This window comes from Giraffa tippelskirchi, chromosome 6, assembly GCF_054371585.1.
Source record: "Giraffa tippelskirchi isolate mGirTip1 chromosome 6, T2T-mGirTip1v1.2.pri, whole genome shotgun sequence".
Classification (NCBI taxonomy): Eukaryota; Metazoa; Chordata; class Mammalia; order Artiodactyla; family Giraffidae; genus Giraffa; species Giraffa tippelskirchi.
In genome coordinates, this window is record NC_137280.1 from 6,225,911 (window position 1) to 6,238,420 (window position 12,510).

Consider the following 12,510-nt stretch of genomic DNA (forward strand, 5'->3'; position numbering starts at 1 on the left):
AAAAAATTCTTGAGAGTCCCTTGGACAGCAAGGAGATCTAACCAGTCATCCTAAAGGAAACCAGTCCTGAATATTCATTGGAAGGACTGATGCTGAGGCTGAAACTCCAGTACTTTGGCCACCTGATGCGAAGAACTGACTCATTGGAAAAGACCCTGATGCTGGGAAAGATTAAAGGCAGGAGGAGAAGGGGACGACAGAGCATGAGATGGTTGGATGGCAGCACTAGCTCGATGGACATGAGTTTGAGCAAGCTCCGGGAGCTGGTGATGGACAGAGAACCCTGGCGTGCTGCAGTCCATGGGACCACAATGAGTCGGACACGACTGAGTGGCTGAATTGACTGACGATGACTTAGCCCATTTGGACTGCTATCAGAAAGTGCTATAGACTGGTTAGCTTATAAAAGATAAAAATTTATTCCTGACAGTTCTGGAGGCTGGAAAGTTCAGGATTAATACAGCGGTAATGGTCATATCTGATGAGGACCGTCTTCCTGATTCATAGTCTGCAGCTTCCTTGTGTCCTCACGTGACAGAAGGGATGGGGAGTTCTGTAGAATAAAGAGCACCAGTCCCATTTATGAGGGCTCCACATTCATGACTTAAGCACTTCCCAAAGGGCACACCTTATGTATTAAGATTTCAACATATGAATATGAAGGATACAGACATTCAAACCATTGTATAAGCAAATAAAAATTTTACCTACTGTATTTTAAAAATGTATTTCATTAAATCAAGCCTGCACATGATTCTAAAATAACCTATTTAAAAATTTACACCTCTTCTTTATTTATTGTCACCATTTTGATTGACGCATTTTCTTTGATGCTATGTGTCCTAATTCCTATAACATCTAGAAAAGTGCCTACAAGATAATCATGTGACATCTCTCATTGCTTTATTCCCTGGGGGCTCAGATGGTAAGGAATCTGCCCTCAAAATGGGAGACGTGGGTTTGATCCCTGGGTACGGAAGATCCCCTGGAGAAGGGAACGGCAACCCACTCTAGTATTCTTGCCTAGAGAATTCCATTAACAGAGTAACCGTGTACAGTCTATGGTGTTGCAAAGAGTCGGAAACTACTGAGTGCCTAACAGTTTCACATTTTCTTTTTCATGTTCAAACTTATTATTTCTGATACTATGTGCTTTATACTAGTAATTTATCCATACAATATCAGAGAAACGAGTTTAAGCAGAAATAATGATAAAGATGAAGCAGTTGATTCAAATATTAGTTGAAATATAAAAATCTCAGTTGCTTTCCCTTCCCTAGTTGGAGTGAGAGAATTGATAAATTTAGAGTGGGCTTTGAAAATGACTATGCATGACTCGCCTAATAGAACACTTTAAAATTCCATTTTGATCATTCCAAATGTCTTCAAATATAAAATAGTTTCAAATTCTCTCAAAATCTACAACCTAAACAAACTTTTAATTTGACCTAAAATTATATAGTAAGTTTTGACACTTAGAACATTCATAAGCAGTGCAAATATTAGTGGCTCACTACTTTAAAATATTTAGCATTTTTATAATGTATGGATCCTCCAAAAAACATTTACAGAGTATTTAATGCATGCCAGGCATTGAACCAAACATGAGATTATTAAAATATAATTAAAGTATAGACTGTTTCTATTGGGGCTAATCTAGGCTTGGAGAAAAACATATAAGTAAATTCTGCAATTATGTAATAAGTACAAACATGAGTACATACTAAGTATGACGGTGTTATCCAGAAAACAGTGATCAAAATCTTAAATTTTTCAGAGAAGTTTTCAGATCTTAAGGGATAAGATTTCAGTCCATAAAAAGAAGATGGACATTTTTCTGAGCAGATCCAAGAAAGAAAGTCTTTTCAGAAAAAGATGATGAAGGGCATTGCAGGCACATGGAAAGGGCAAAACACAATAGATAGCTCAGAATGTATAATGACTGAGGCATTCCTAAACTCGAGGGTACTTGTGAAGAAACATTAGAAAATGACGTGGCAAACGGTGAGATCAAGGCCAGCACCACGTGTGTGCTACTTGTGCAATGGTGAAAAGCCTCATGCTTAGAAAATCCTGAGCTAGGTTAAATGCTTGTCTCGTTATCTTGAAACTCATAATCATTTATGAACAAGTGACCCAGTATTTTAATTTTTCACGAGACTCACAAAATTATATAGCTGGTTCTGAATGATTTCTTTATTGTACTTAAGTGTATATACACCAAGGTAAAGGCTTGAGTTTTATCTTATGAGGCCTAGGGGTCATTATATAAATATAATGTTCATTTTTAGGGGAAATCACACTAGTGGAGAAATTAGAAGCAAAAACACAATAAGACAACAATAGTCCAAGTGAGATAGAACAAGAGCTTGAATCAATCAATGCATGTTGGATAAGTGGATAAAAATTCAGAGATAGTGAAAAGAAAAAAAATTAAAGGGACTTGTATAAAGTTATAGGCAGAAAAGGACACAAGTGTCTACCAAGTTGATTGTACCAAGGTGCTTTCACATATTTTAACCATTTAACAACCTATGATGGGACAGTCTGATTAGTTCTGGTATCCTTATGATGCACTCTTTAAGGATGCAAGCCTTCAATCTTATCTCTGCCCTATAGTCTACCCAAAAGCAATTCTGATAAAGGGTACTCTACACTGTGGAACTGTGAAAACCAGATCTATTCTGAGTCTTGTAGGAATTCAGACTTTTTCCAGCTGCAGATTTTAGTTTGTTTCAAAGGCTAAAATAGAATTAGAGAAAAAGAAATGAAGTTATATAGAGAGAAATATTTATGAATGACACATGTATATGTGTATGTATAAGTAGAGAGATAGATGATAGGTAGGTAGGTAGAATAGATATGTTTCTGGGAATTTTGTTTTTACATTTCTTGTTAAGGTGAAAAATGTTCTTCTATCAAAGTCAAACAAATACATCCGCTTGTTTTACAACCCATTCCTTATAACTTATGCAATTACTTCCTTAACTTGGTTATCTCTCTTCATCACTATCAGAGTCTTCTATCATACTAGAAACTTATAAACTTCAGCATATAAACTTGCAGTATTCTAAATGTTCCCAATTACAACCATAATGACATTCCTCAAATCACTTATTGGCAATTATTAACTGTCAGTTAACTTCACTGTTAGTTAAAGACAGACTCTCTTGTTTAACACTGTCTCCATTCTCCTAACTCACATTTACTCGTTTATATTATGAAATATTGAAGTTCATGAATACAGGTAAAATAATGATATAGGGGACATTCATATGATCTCTATTCCTATTTAACAAGTAATAAAAGAATAGAAGCCCTTTTTCCAATAGAATCAGAGTCAGTAATTAATCAACTAATGGGAAAAGTTGATCATACTGAAGAATTGTGGAAAATTATGCATATATATATATAATTTGTATATGTACAATAAACACAACAATATTAAAACATGAAATGAATTCCTGTATTAAACAGTTATCAGTTAACAAAGTTCTTGCAGTAATAATATATTTTTAACACAAGTGAGAACTTATTATGAGTCCTTAAACAGATAAAATCAATTCTCTCAAAAACCACATGAAGCAAGTTCTATTATTATTCCCTACTGTACAGATAAGGAAATGAACACAAATGGAGGCTAGTATTCTAGTAAATGTTAATAAATTTTTTTGTGTGTTTGTCAATTTGTTTGATAAACTATGCAAAATTCTGAAAGAGATGGGCATACCAGACCACCTGACCTGCCTCTTGAGAAACCTGTATGCAGGTCAGGAAGCAACAGTTAGAACTGGACATGGAACAACAGACTGGTTCCAAATAGGAAAAGGAGTACGTCAAGGCTGTATATTGTCACCCTGCTTATTTAACTTATATGCAGAGTACATCATGAGAAACGCTGGGCTGGAAGAAACACAAGCTGGAATCAAGATTGCTGGGAGAAATATCAATAACCTCAGAAATATCAATAACCTCAGATATGCAGATGATGCCACCCTTATGGCAGAAAGTGAAGAAGAACTAAAGAGCCTCTTGATGAAAGTGAAAGAGGAGAGTGAAAAAGTTGGCTTAAAGCTCAACATTCAGAAAACTAAGATCTGTCCCATCACTTCAGGGCAGATAGATGGGCAAAGAGTGGAAACGGTGGATGACTTTATTTTTCTGGGCTCCAAAATCACTGCAGATGGTTATTGCAGCCATGAAATTAAAAGACACTTACTCCTTGGAAGGAAAATTATGACCAACCTAGACAGCATATTAAAAAGCAGAGACATTACTTTGCCAACAAAGGTCCGTATAGTGAAGGCCATGGTTTTTCCATTGGTCATGTATGGATGTGGGAGTTGGACTATAAAGAAAGCTGAGCACAGAAGAATTGATGCTTTTGAACTGTGGTGTTGGAGAAGACTCTTGAGAGTCCCTTGGACTGCAAGGAGATCCAGCCAGTCCATCCTAAAGGAGATCAGTCCTGGGTGTTCATTTGAAGGACTGATGTTGAAGCTGAAACTCCAATACTTTGGCCACCTGATGCGAAGAGCTGACTCATTGGAAAAGACCCTGATGCTGGGAAAGACTGAGGGCAGGAGGAGAAGGGGACGACAGAGGATGAGATGGTAGGATGGCATCACCGACTTGATGGACACAGGTTTAGGTAGACTCTGGGAGTTGGTGATGGACAGGGAGGCCTAGCGTGCTGCGTTTCATGGGATCGCAAAGAGTCGGACACAACTGAGCGACTGAACTGAACTGAACTGATATGGAAAAATCCAAATCATTAGCAAACTAACAAATCTATAGCAAACTAACAATACATACTTTGTTAAGCCCCTAAATGAAATTAAAGCAGATTTTCTGGCTGTGTCAAATGATCTCATTCATTATTGCAGAAAAGAAATGTCTTTAGTGGCTTCTAGAAGAATTCCATAGTCCTCTGCCACTGTCCTCAAAGTGTTGCTTTCTGTTTGATCTGAAAATACCATAAGCTGTAGAGGATTTGACTAGCGTTCTATAGCTTTCCTTTTAATTTCTTTTATGATGTGCTGTTTCATACCTTCCCTTTATGAATAATGTAGCCTTGGATATAGTTCTTCTAAATCTTTCATGCTTAAAAAAACCATGAAAATGTATCAGATCATGTACAAATTGCTATCTGAAAGTGCTTTTCAAGCTCTTCTCTTATGAATGAAATGAAGCACAGGAGTTGATTCATGTTGATATAAATGGAGAATATTGACAGTATAAAATGGTTTGAATCACCATGAAATTATAGAATTATAAGATAATAAAACTATAAGGGCCTTGAGAAATCTTCTGTTCAATCTGCCTGTCTTTAGACAGGTAAATGTCTAAAATACTTTTTGATAACATTTTTTTAGTCTCTTTCTGAATATCACCAAGCAGAAAAACTCCAAAACCCACCTGAGAACCTCATTAACTGATTTTTGATTACGAAAGGGGAAAACAAAAAACAGAGCTTTTATACATAGCAAAAATGTCTCCTAATTTCTACTAAATGACTATTAATTTTTTCCCCTTTGACTAAAGGAACACAAATGTTTTCATACTTCTTAAGACCTCACTATTATTTTTTTATTATTTTATTACTTGTCACTATCTCTTTCTAGTTTTTTTCAATAGAATAGCCAAAATTGAAGTTTTTATTATCCGATTCTTGTAGAGTGATGTCACACAGTAATATTGTTCAGTCAGTGTGCATTATGGTGATTTTAAATAAAAATTAAGCAAGTTTTGCTACTTTGTATATTCCTTCCAATTTTTGTCTAACCTTAGTGTTCCCACTATATTAACCATTAGAGCTGAAATGCTCTCAGGATAACTAGACTTCAGTGGTGATAAAAAGTTATTTTGATCAAAACCAAAGGTTGTTTGTCTATTTACCTTTACCTCCTATGTATTTTTTACTGTCTTTAAGATGCTCACCTATGGCTTTATCGAGCATAATATCAAAATGGTTAGAATTTGCACTTGGAGAATGACATAAAAAATGTGTTACTAACAGTGACATCCCTCAATTAACATTCTAAGTCTTGTCACATAAGTTTAATAACATTCTTGCTTCTGTTTTATGTTTTTTTTTCTTTTTTTGGTTTGTTTTTTTCCTTCTCTTACAGATTGAATTTAGCAAGTTCCTGTTGAATATTTCCAAAAAGTTATTATACAGCTACCTCAAAGTCAATAAATTCAAAACTAAGCTCACAATTTTCTTCTGAAAATTATCTCTTTGTCATGTGTTTGCTGCTCAGCTGATGGCATCATCGACCTTAGAAGTTACGCTTATTTTCCTTTTTGGTTCCCAAGTTAAAAATCCTGGAAAAAAACACCATGTCAAATTTCATGAAGTGTACCTAGGGTCAGTTAGTACAGCCAAGACATGGGTGATAAAAATATGACAGCTGTCATAAATGTGAAATAGGCAGTGGGGTAGTAAATGATATTCCCAGAAGTTGGGTGTGGAATCAGGATGATAAATTAATGAATGTCATCTGCTGCTGAAGTCCTGATTGATTAATTTCACCAAGGTAGGAAAAAGAGTGAGTTTAAAGGAAAGATGCTAAATGTGGTTTGGGATAAGTTGAATTTTCAGTTTCTGTGGAAATACAGATGGACATGTCTAAGAAGACACTAGATATTTAGAAGTTAGACATTAAGGATTAGGATTTGGGTGTTGAAAATAGTGAAAACCTTTTAAGTTATGTAAATTAGATTGTGCCAGAAGTTTATAATAACCCAGTGGGAGAATCACAGGGATACAGCCAGGACTCAGAAACATCTAGAATCCAGACACAAATTCCATAAGCATTCTTAGCATCCATATTCCATCTCTTATTTGTATGAAAACCATTCTATGTAAGTTTTCTTTCAGTTCAGTTCAGTCACTCAGTCATGTCCAGATCCTTGCAACCCCATGGACTGCAGCACCTGTCCATCACCAAGCCTCCCTGTCCATCACCAACTCCTGGAGTTTACTCAAACTCATGTCCACTGAGTCGGTGATGCCATCCAAACATCTCATCCTCTGTTGTCCCCTTCTTCTCCTGCCCTCAATCTTTCCCAGCATCAAGGTCTTTTCAAATGAGGCAGCCATGAAATTGAAAGATGCTTGCTCCTTGAAAGAAAAGTTATGACCAACCTAGACAGCTTATTAAATAGCAGAGATATTACTTTGCCAACAAAAGTCCGTCTTCAAAGCTATGGTTTTTCCAGTAGTCATGTATGGATGTGAGAGTTGGACTATAAAGAAAGCTGAGCGCCGAAGAATTGATGCTTTTGAACTGTGGTGTTGGAGAAGACTCTTGAGAATCCCTTGGACTGCAAGGAGATCCAACCCGTTCATCGTAAAAGAAATCAGTCCCTCATTTTGAACATAGCTGACCTTTGCAACTGTTTCTAACAGTAGGATGAAATAAAAATGAGATGGTATTATTATAGATGGTAGGTCACAGTGAAGAGAGCTCCATGTGAAACATTCCTGCTCTGTTTCAAAACACACATCTAGGGAATTTGGAGCCAACACGTGAGTATGGCTACTGTGTTGCTGATCCTGTTAATGGCGCCAATTGTCTTGCTGTTCACACTGAGCACACAGTTCACTAAACCCAGGGCAGGCAATGCTAGAGATAAGAGGCTGAAAGAAGACAGGAGGAGCAGTAGGAACTGCAGACACGTTTACTCTCTCCTGGCAGGCACAGCAGCCATGGCAGCAGCCACAGCACAGCCATAACGGAGCCGTAACATAACCTCATCTAACACAACCACGATGCTGCTCCAATGTGGCCCCAGCGCAGCCGCAGCCAGGGCTTTCATGCTGAAGCTCATACAGGCGAACCGCACAAAGCAGCCCGTGACCAAGCGAGTACCCTGGGATGTGCATGCGCAGTGCTGTGAGTGATCTCAGCTGCGACATAATCATTATTTACAAAATGTGGGGCGAGAACGAGAAGCCATGGGATGAGAGCGTCTGACCACGCCATCTTGGCTATTTTGCTCCTTCCCTACAGCTACTCTGGTGCCGTAGTACTTGAGACATCTGCATTTTGAAGAGAAATACAGGGAAGCTCAGCTGTTCCAATATTCTCAGACCAAGTTCCAGACACAGGACACATCTTGACGATGAGCCCAGGAATGGCCGCCATCTTACTTCAACTCATGAGAGACCCTGAGACATTCTTATTTATTTACGCTCTTGGAGGTAGAGTGTGTTTCTCACATCACCAAAATTTCTGCTTCCTATGAAGTTTTCCACTCCCCTCTAGTGAGCACTGGGTGGTCTTCATTCATTTCTGACTGGGGCAAGTATAGTGGTTGGTGAGAATGCCTTAAAAGCTGAACAATACCAAGTTCCCATCTGACAGGTATGGGGATTTTCTGGAAATGTAGTTCTACTGAAAACTGACTTAGCCATTGAATTCATTTTGTTTGGGGGAATTCCACTGGATAATATGTAAAGTCAGAAATCTTGTGCTGATATATGAATTTGGATTTTGTTTCTCTTCTGGTTTTAAGTAAACCAGAATATATGATAGTATATATATATGAGTTCTATCTATAATTTTCCAGTTTAAAAGTGACTTGTTTTATTTTATCTTTGAGTATTAGAAAATAAGATACGTAGATGTGACATAAAGCTTTTTTTTTTTTTCTTTTTTTATAGAAGGCTACTCCTGAGTAACAGGAATAAGGTGCAAACTGGAGATGCTAGATTGGCACATGTAGAACAGAAGACATTCTCAATTTCTCTGACTCTTCCAAGGTAATGAACACATTTAAAGTTCTAATACAACATTTCTTGGTGGGCAGATCACCTTTCCTCGCACAAAAACAAAACAAATAAACAATAACAACAACAAAACCATGATATTTTTTCTTTTAACCTTCAGCGGTCATTGATCCTCAGTTACAGACATAGAATAGCTTCACAAAAATGGTGTATGTTCTCTTAGCCTGGTATTTTCCATCTCTTTCAGATGAGTTAACCATATTCTTTGAAACTGTATTATAGCAATTCTATTAAAAGCCACATAAAATAGTTACTGTCATTGAGCTTCAACTTCCATGGGTATGATAAATATCAAAAGAGGTCCCTTTTACCAACCGCTTACATAATTTTAAATACTATACTTTCCAGTACATGGGCATAATAATAAGTATTTACAACAATAAATCAGCTGACTGCCAGATTTAGTGCTATATAATATAAATATATAAAATGACTAAATTTAGTTTATCTTACATCATACAACATGGAAATTATTACTATGCAAATTAACAAAGAAAGGAACTTGAGTTTGTCCAAAGTAAGAGAACCAACAATCCTGACTTACCCAGTACTGAGCAGTTTCTCAGGACATAAGATATTCAGTGCTAAAATTGAGACTTTCAAGGGCACCCTGATATAGTCTATTGGTATTTCAGTAGTTAATGCAGAGTGAAAGTCAGCTTTACTGAATCCAAAGGCCAAGAATACAATTACTAGACAATTTTATTTCCTGAGAGATGTAAGTGTAGTCACTATTCCCCTTTCATTTTGAATTTAATCATTTACAAAATTTGTATCATCTCAAGTGAAAATTTCTAATTCCAGAAGCTAGTTTCTCTCTCAGGTAGGATTTGCTGTTGCCAGTAATCAAACCCAACAAAAGCTAGTTTAACTCAAGGAGGCTTTAGCATCTCATCAATATCGTTAAATGCTAAAAAGAAACTAAATGATATAATATCCAAGATTCATTGAAATATTTAATAAAGCATTTTAAAAAAGTGATTTTTTAAACTTTTACTTTTGAGTCAACACTTTAACAGTCCAATAAAAAACAGTTGAACCTCCAGATTAATAATGCTTAAACTTGCAATGTTTTTGCTCAATAAATATTTCTAAAAGTTCCCAGTCAGTAGTTATAATCTCCCAGTTACTTTTTTTTTTAACTTCAGCTCAGAATCCTGTTCTGATATTTTCTACTTTGCCTGGAAACTCTTAAGTTTCCCCAATGCTGGTATTACAGAGAAAATACAATTGAGGGAAAACAACCCTCCCTAACCCAATCCAGACATTGACAGAAGTTTAGTTACTGAAGCTGGGAAAGGGGAATTACAACACATGGGGATTAGATCTCAGTCAGTACTTCTCACAAAATCTACTGGACATGTCCAGTTCAAAATTATCCCTCTGACTTTGCTCTCAGCTATGGCATGCTAGAGTCCTGCTCCCTCTCAGTTCAGTCTTTCTCAGGTTCCCTGCCCTTGAGGCCCAAATACCTGAGTAGCCTACAAAGTCAGTCATTCCTTCTACAGTGACACACCCAAGGGAAACACCTCTTTATCATTATGTGGTTACTTGCCTCACCAACTATCTTTCAAACTAGTTTATCCTTTAAATATACAAAAAGTTCAATAATGTATTTTCGAAATTATGGTTAGTCATCACTCAAATTCTACTTTTCACCATTTGGAATATAGCTACAAGAAGAATTTTGAGATAAATTTTTAAAATTTCCTATAACAGGAGGAAGATGAATTGCTTTGATTTTGGGGAAAGCAGCCAGGGAAAGTAAAAAGAAATTGGACCACACTTGCAAGAAGCTTGGCTTAGATGAAAAGCGTATAGATTTGGCATTGTCTGACAGGGGATACGTTTTTATTCAAGCTTTATTTTTATTTTTTTCCTTTTCTTTTCTTGCTTCTTTTCTTCACTTTGAAATATATGGGAGACTTATATGTTTAAGTTAAGGACATGAAAGTACAGAATGTGAAAAGTGAAGTAAAAGTGAAAGTGTTAGTCACTTAGTCATGTCCGACTCTTTGGGACCCCACGGACTGAAGCCCGCCAGGCTCCTCTGTCCATGGGATTCTCCAGGCAACAATACTGGGGTGGGTTGCCATGCCTTCCTCCAGGGAACCTTCCCAAACCTGGGATCAAACCCAGGTCTCCTGCATGGCAGGCAGATTCTTTACCATCTGAACCACCAGAGAAGCCCAAGAATACTGGAGTGGGTAGCCTATCCCTTCTCCAGGATATCTTCCCAACCCAGGAATTGAACGGGGGTGTCCTGCATTTCAGGCAGATTCTTTACCAGCTGAGCTACCAAGGAAGCCCAAAAAACCCTATGTAAATCTATATATGCCACCTCCCTGTAGAATCTGCATGTCATACAATTATAAAGCTTGTTTCCATGAATGAACTCTAGTTTTCAATCAAATTTTTGGCTCATATTTTAAAAACCACTGTACTGACAGAAAATATCCTCCATTGAAATTATTACCTATTAATGTGATATAATCATTTAGAAAGTCAAATGCAATCAAACATTTTGTTTGTTAGGATACTTTGAGTTTCAAGTAACCAAATCTCCTGCTACTAAAGTGTTTAGCATGATGATATTATTTGCTCACAGCAATGTATCCTTAGGTAGAAAGGCTCCAAGATTCAAGAATTCAACACTCTTTCCTTTCAGTCATTCTCAGCGTGTCAGTTCAGTCCTCAGAGACCACGTTCCTTTAGCAGATTCATTCTTCTCTCAGATTTTACTCTCTGAATTTGGGGATGTGATGAGACTCTCACAAAATGTAAGTCTCTATGAAAAAGGTGTTTATCTCTGGAAACCTGCTGTTCTGCTGGAAAGATGAAGAGCGGGAATGTAATTTGGATGAGAAGACGTCTTTTCTGCCAACATTCAATCTGTAGAATTGAGAATTTGAGTAGCAACTCATCCTAGAAATAAGACAATTGGACAAGTAGAATACAGGAAAACTGGAAATAAAATGTTTTGTATGGGGCCAGAAGCAAGAAGCATCCAGGAATTTTTTAGTTACTAGAATGCTTTATAAACAATTATAATGGAAAGTATGGAAAAGAAAAAAGCAGGAAAAAGCAACAAAAACTTCAGAAATAGAGATTTGACCCACTATCATCTGAGATAAAGTATGTTGAATATTGGTTAATTGATTCATATGAGAATAGTAAGTAATAAAGGAGCAAGTAGCAACATAATTTCAGAAGATGGAAGACAGATGGAAGAATTTTAAGTGGCATTTAAATTTAATTAGAGTTAGGGTTGGGGTTAGGATTACGGTAATTCAAGTCTATTCCTCGACCAGTAACACTGAAGAAGCGTTGAACAGTTGAACAGTTCTATGAAGACCTACAAGACCTTCTAGAACTAACACCCAAAAAAGGTGTCCTTTTCATTATAGGGGACTGGAATGCAAAACTAGGAAGTCAAAAAACACCTGGAGTAACATGCAAATTTGGCCTTGGAGTACAGAATGAAGCAGGGCAAAGGCTAATAGAGTTCTGCCAAGAGAACGCACTGGTCATAACAAACACCCTCTTCCAACAACACAAGAGAAGACTCTACACGTGGACATCACCAGATGGTCGACACTGAAATCAGATGGAATATATTCTTTGCAGCCAAAGATGGAGAAGCTCTATACAGTCAGCAAAAACAAGACCGGGAGCTGACTGTGGCTCAGATCATGAACTCCTTCTTGCCAAAT

At 37.0% G+C, this 12,510-nt stretch overlaps 1 protein-coding gene across 7 annotated transcripts in view; it reads left to right on the forward strand.

Annotated features, from left to right (window-relative positions):
• The window catches only part of CNBD1 (cyclic nucleotide binding domain containing 1), a 441,461-nt gene extending 432,592 nt beyond the window's left edge, over window positions 1–8,869 (forward strand). For 4 of the 7 annotated variants that reach the window (XR_014055766.1, XM_081496826.1, XM_081496830.1 and 1 more), the window contains one exon: window positions 8,672–8,869. The gene's annotated coding sequence lies outside the window, so the exon portion shown is untranslated. Of the gene's footprint in view, window positions 1–6,131; window positions 6,234–8,671 lie in introns of those variants that run through there. The other 3 variants (XM_081496823.1, XM_081496825.1, XM_081496828.1) reach the window with 1 other exon arrangement.
• The last annotated feature ends 3,641 nt before the right edge of the window (window positions 8,870–12,510 follow it).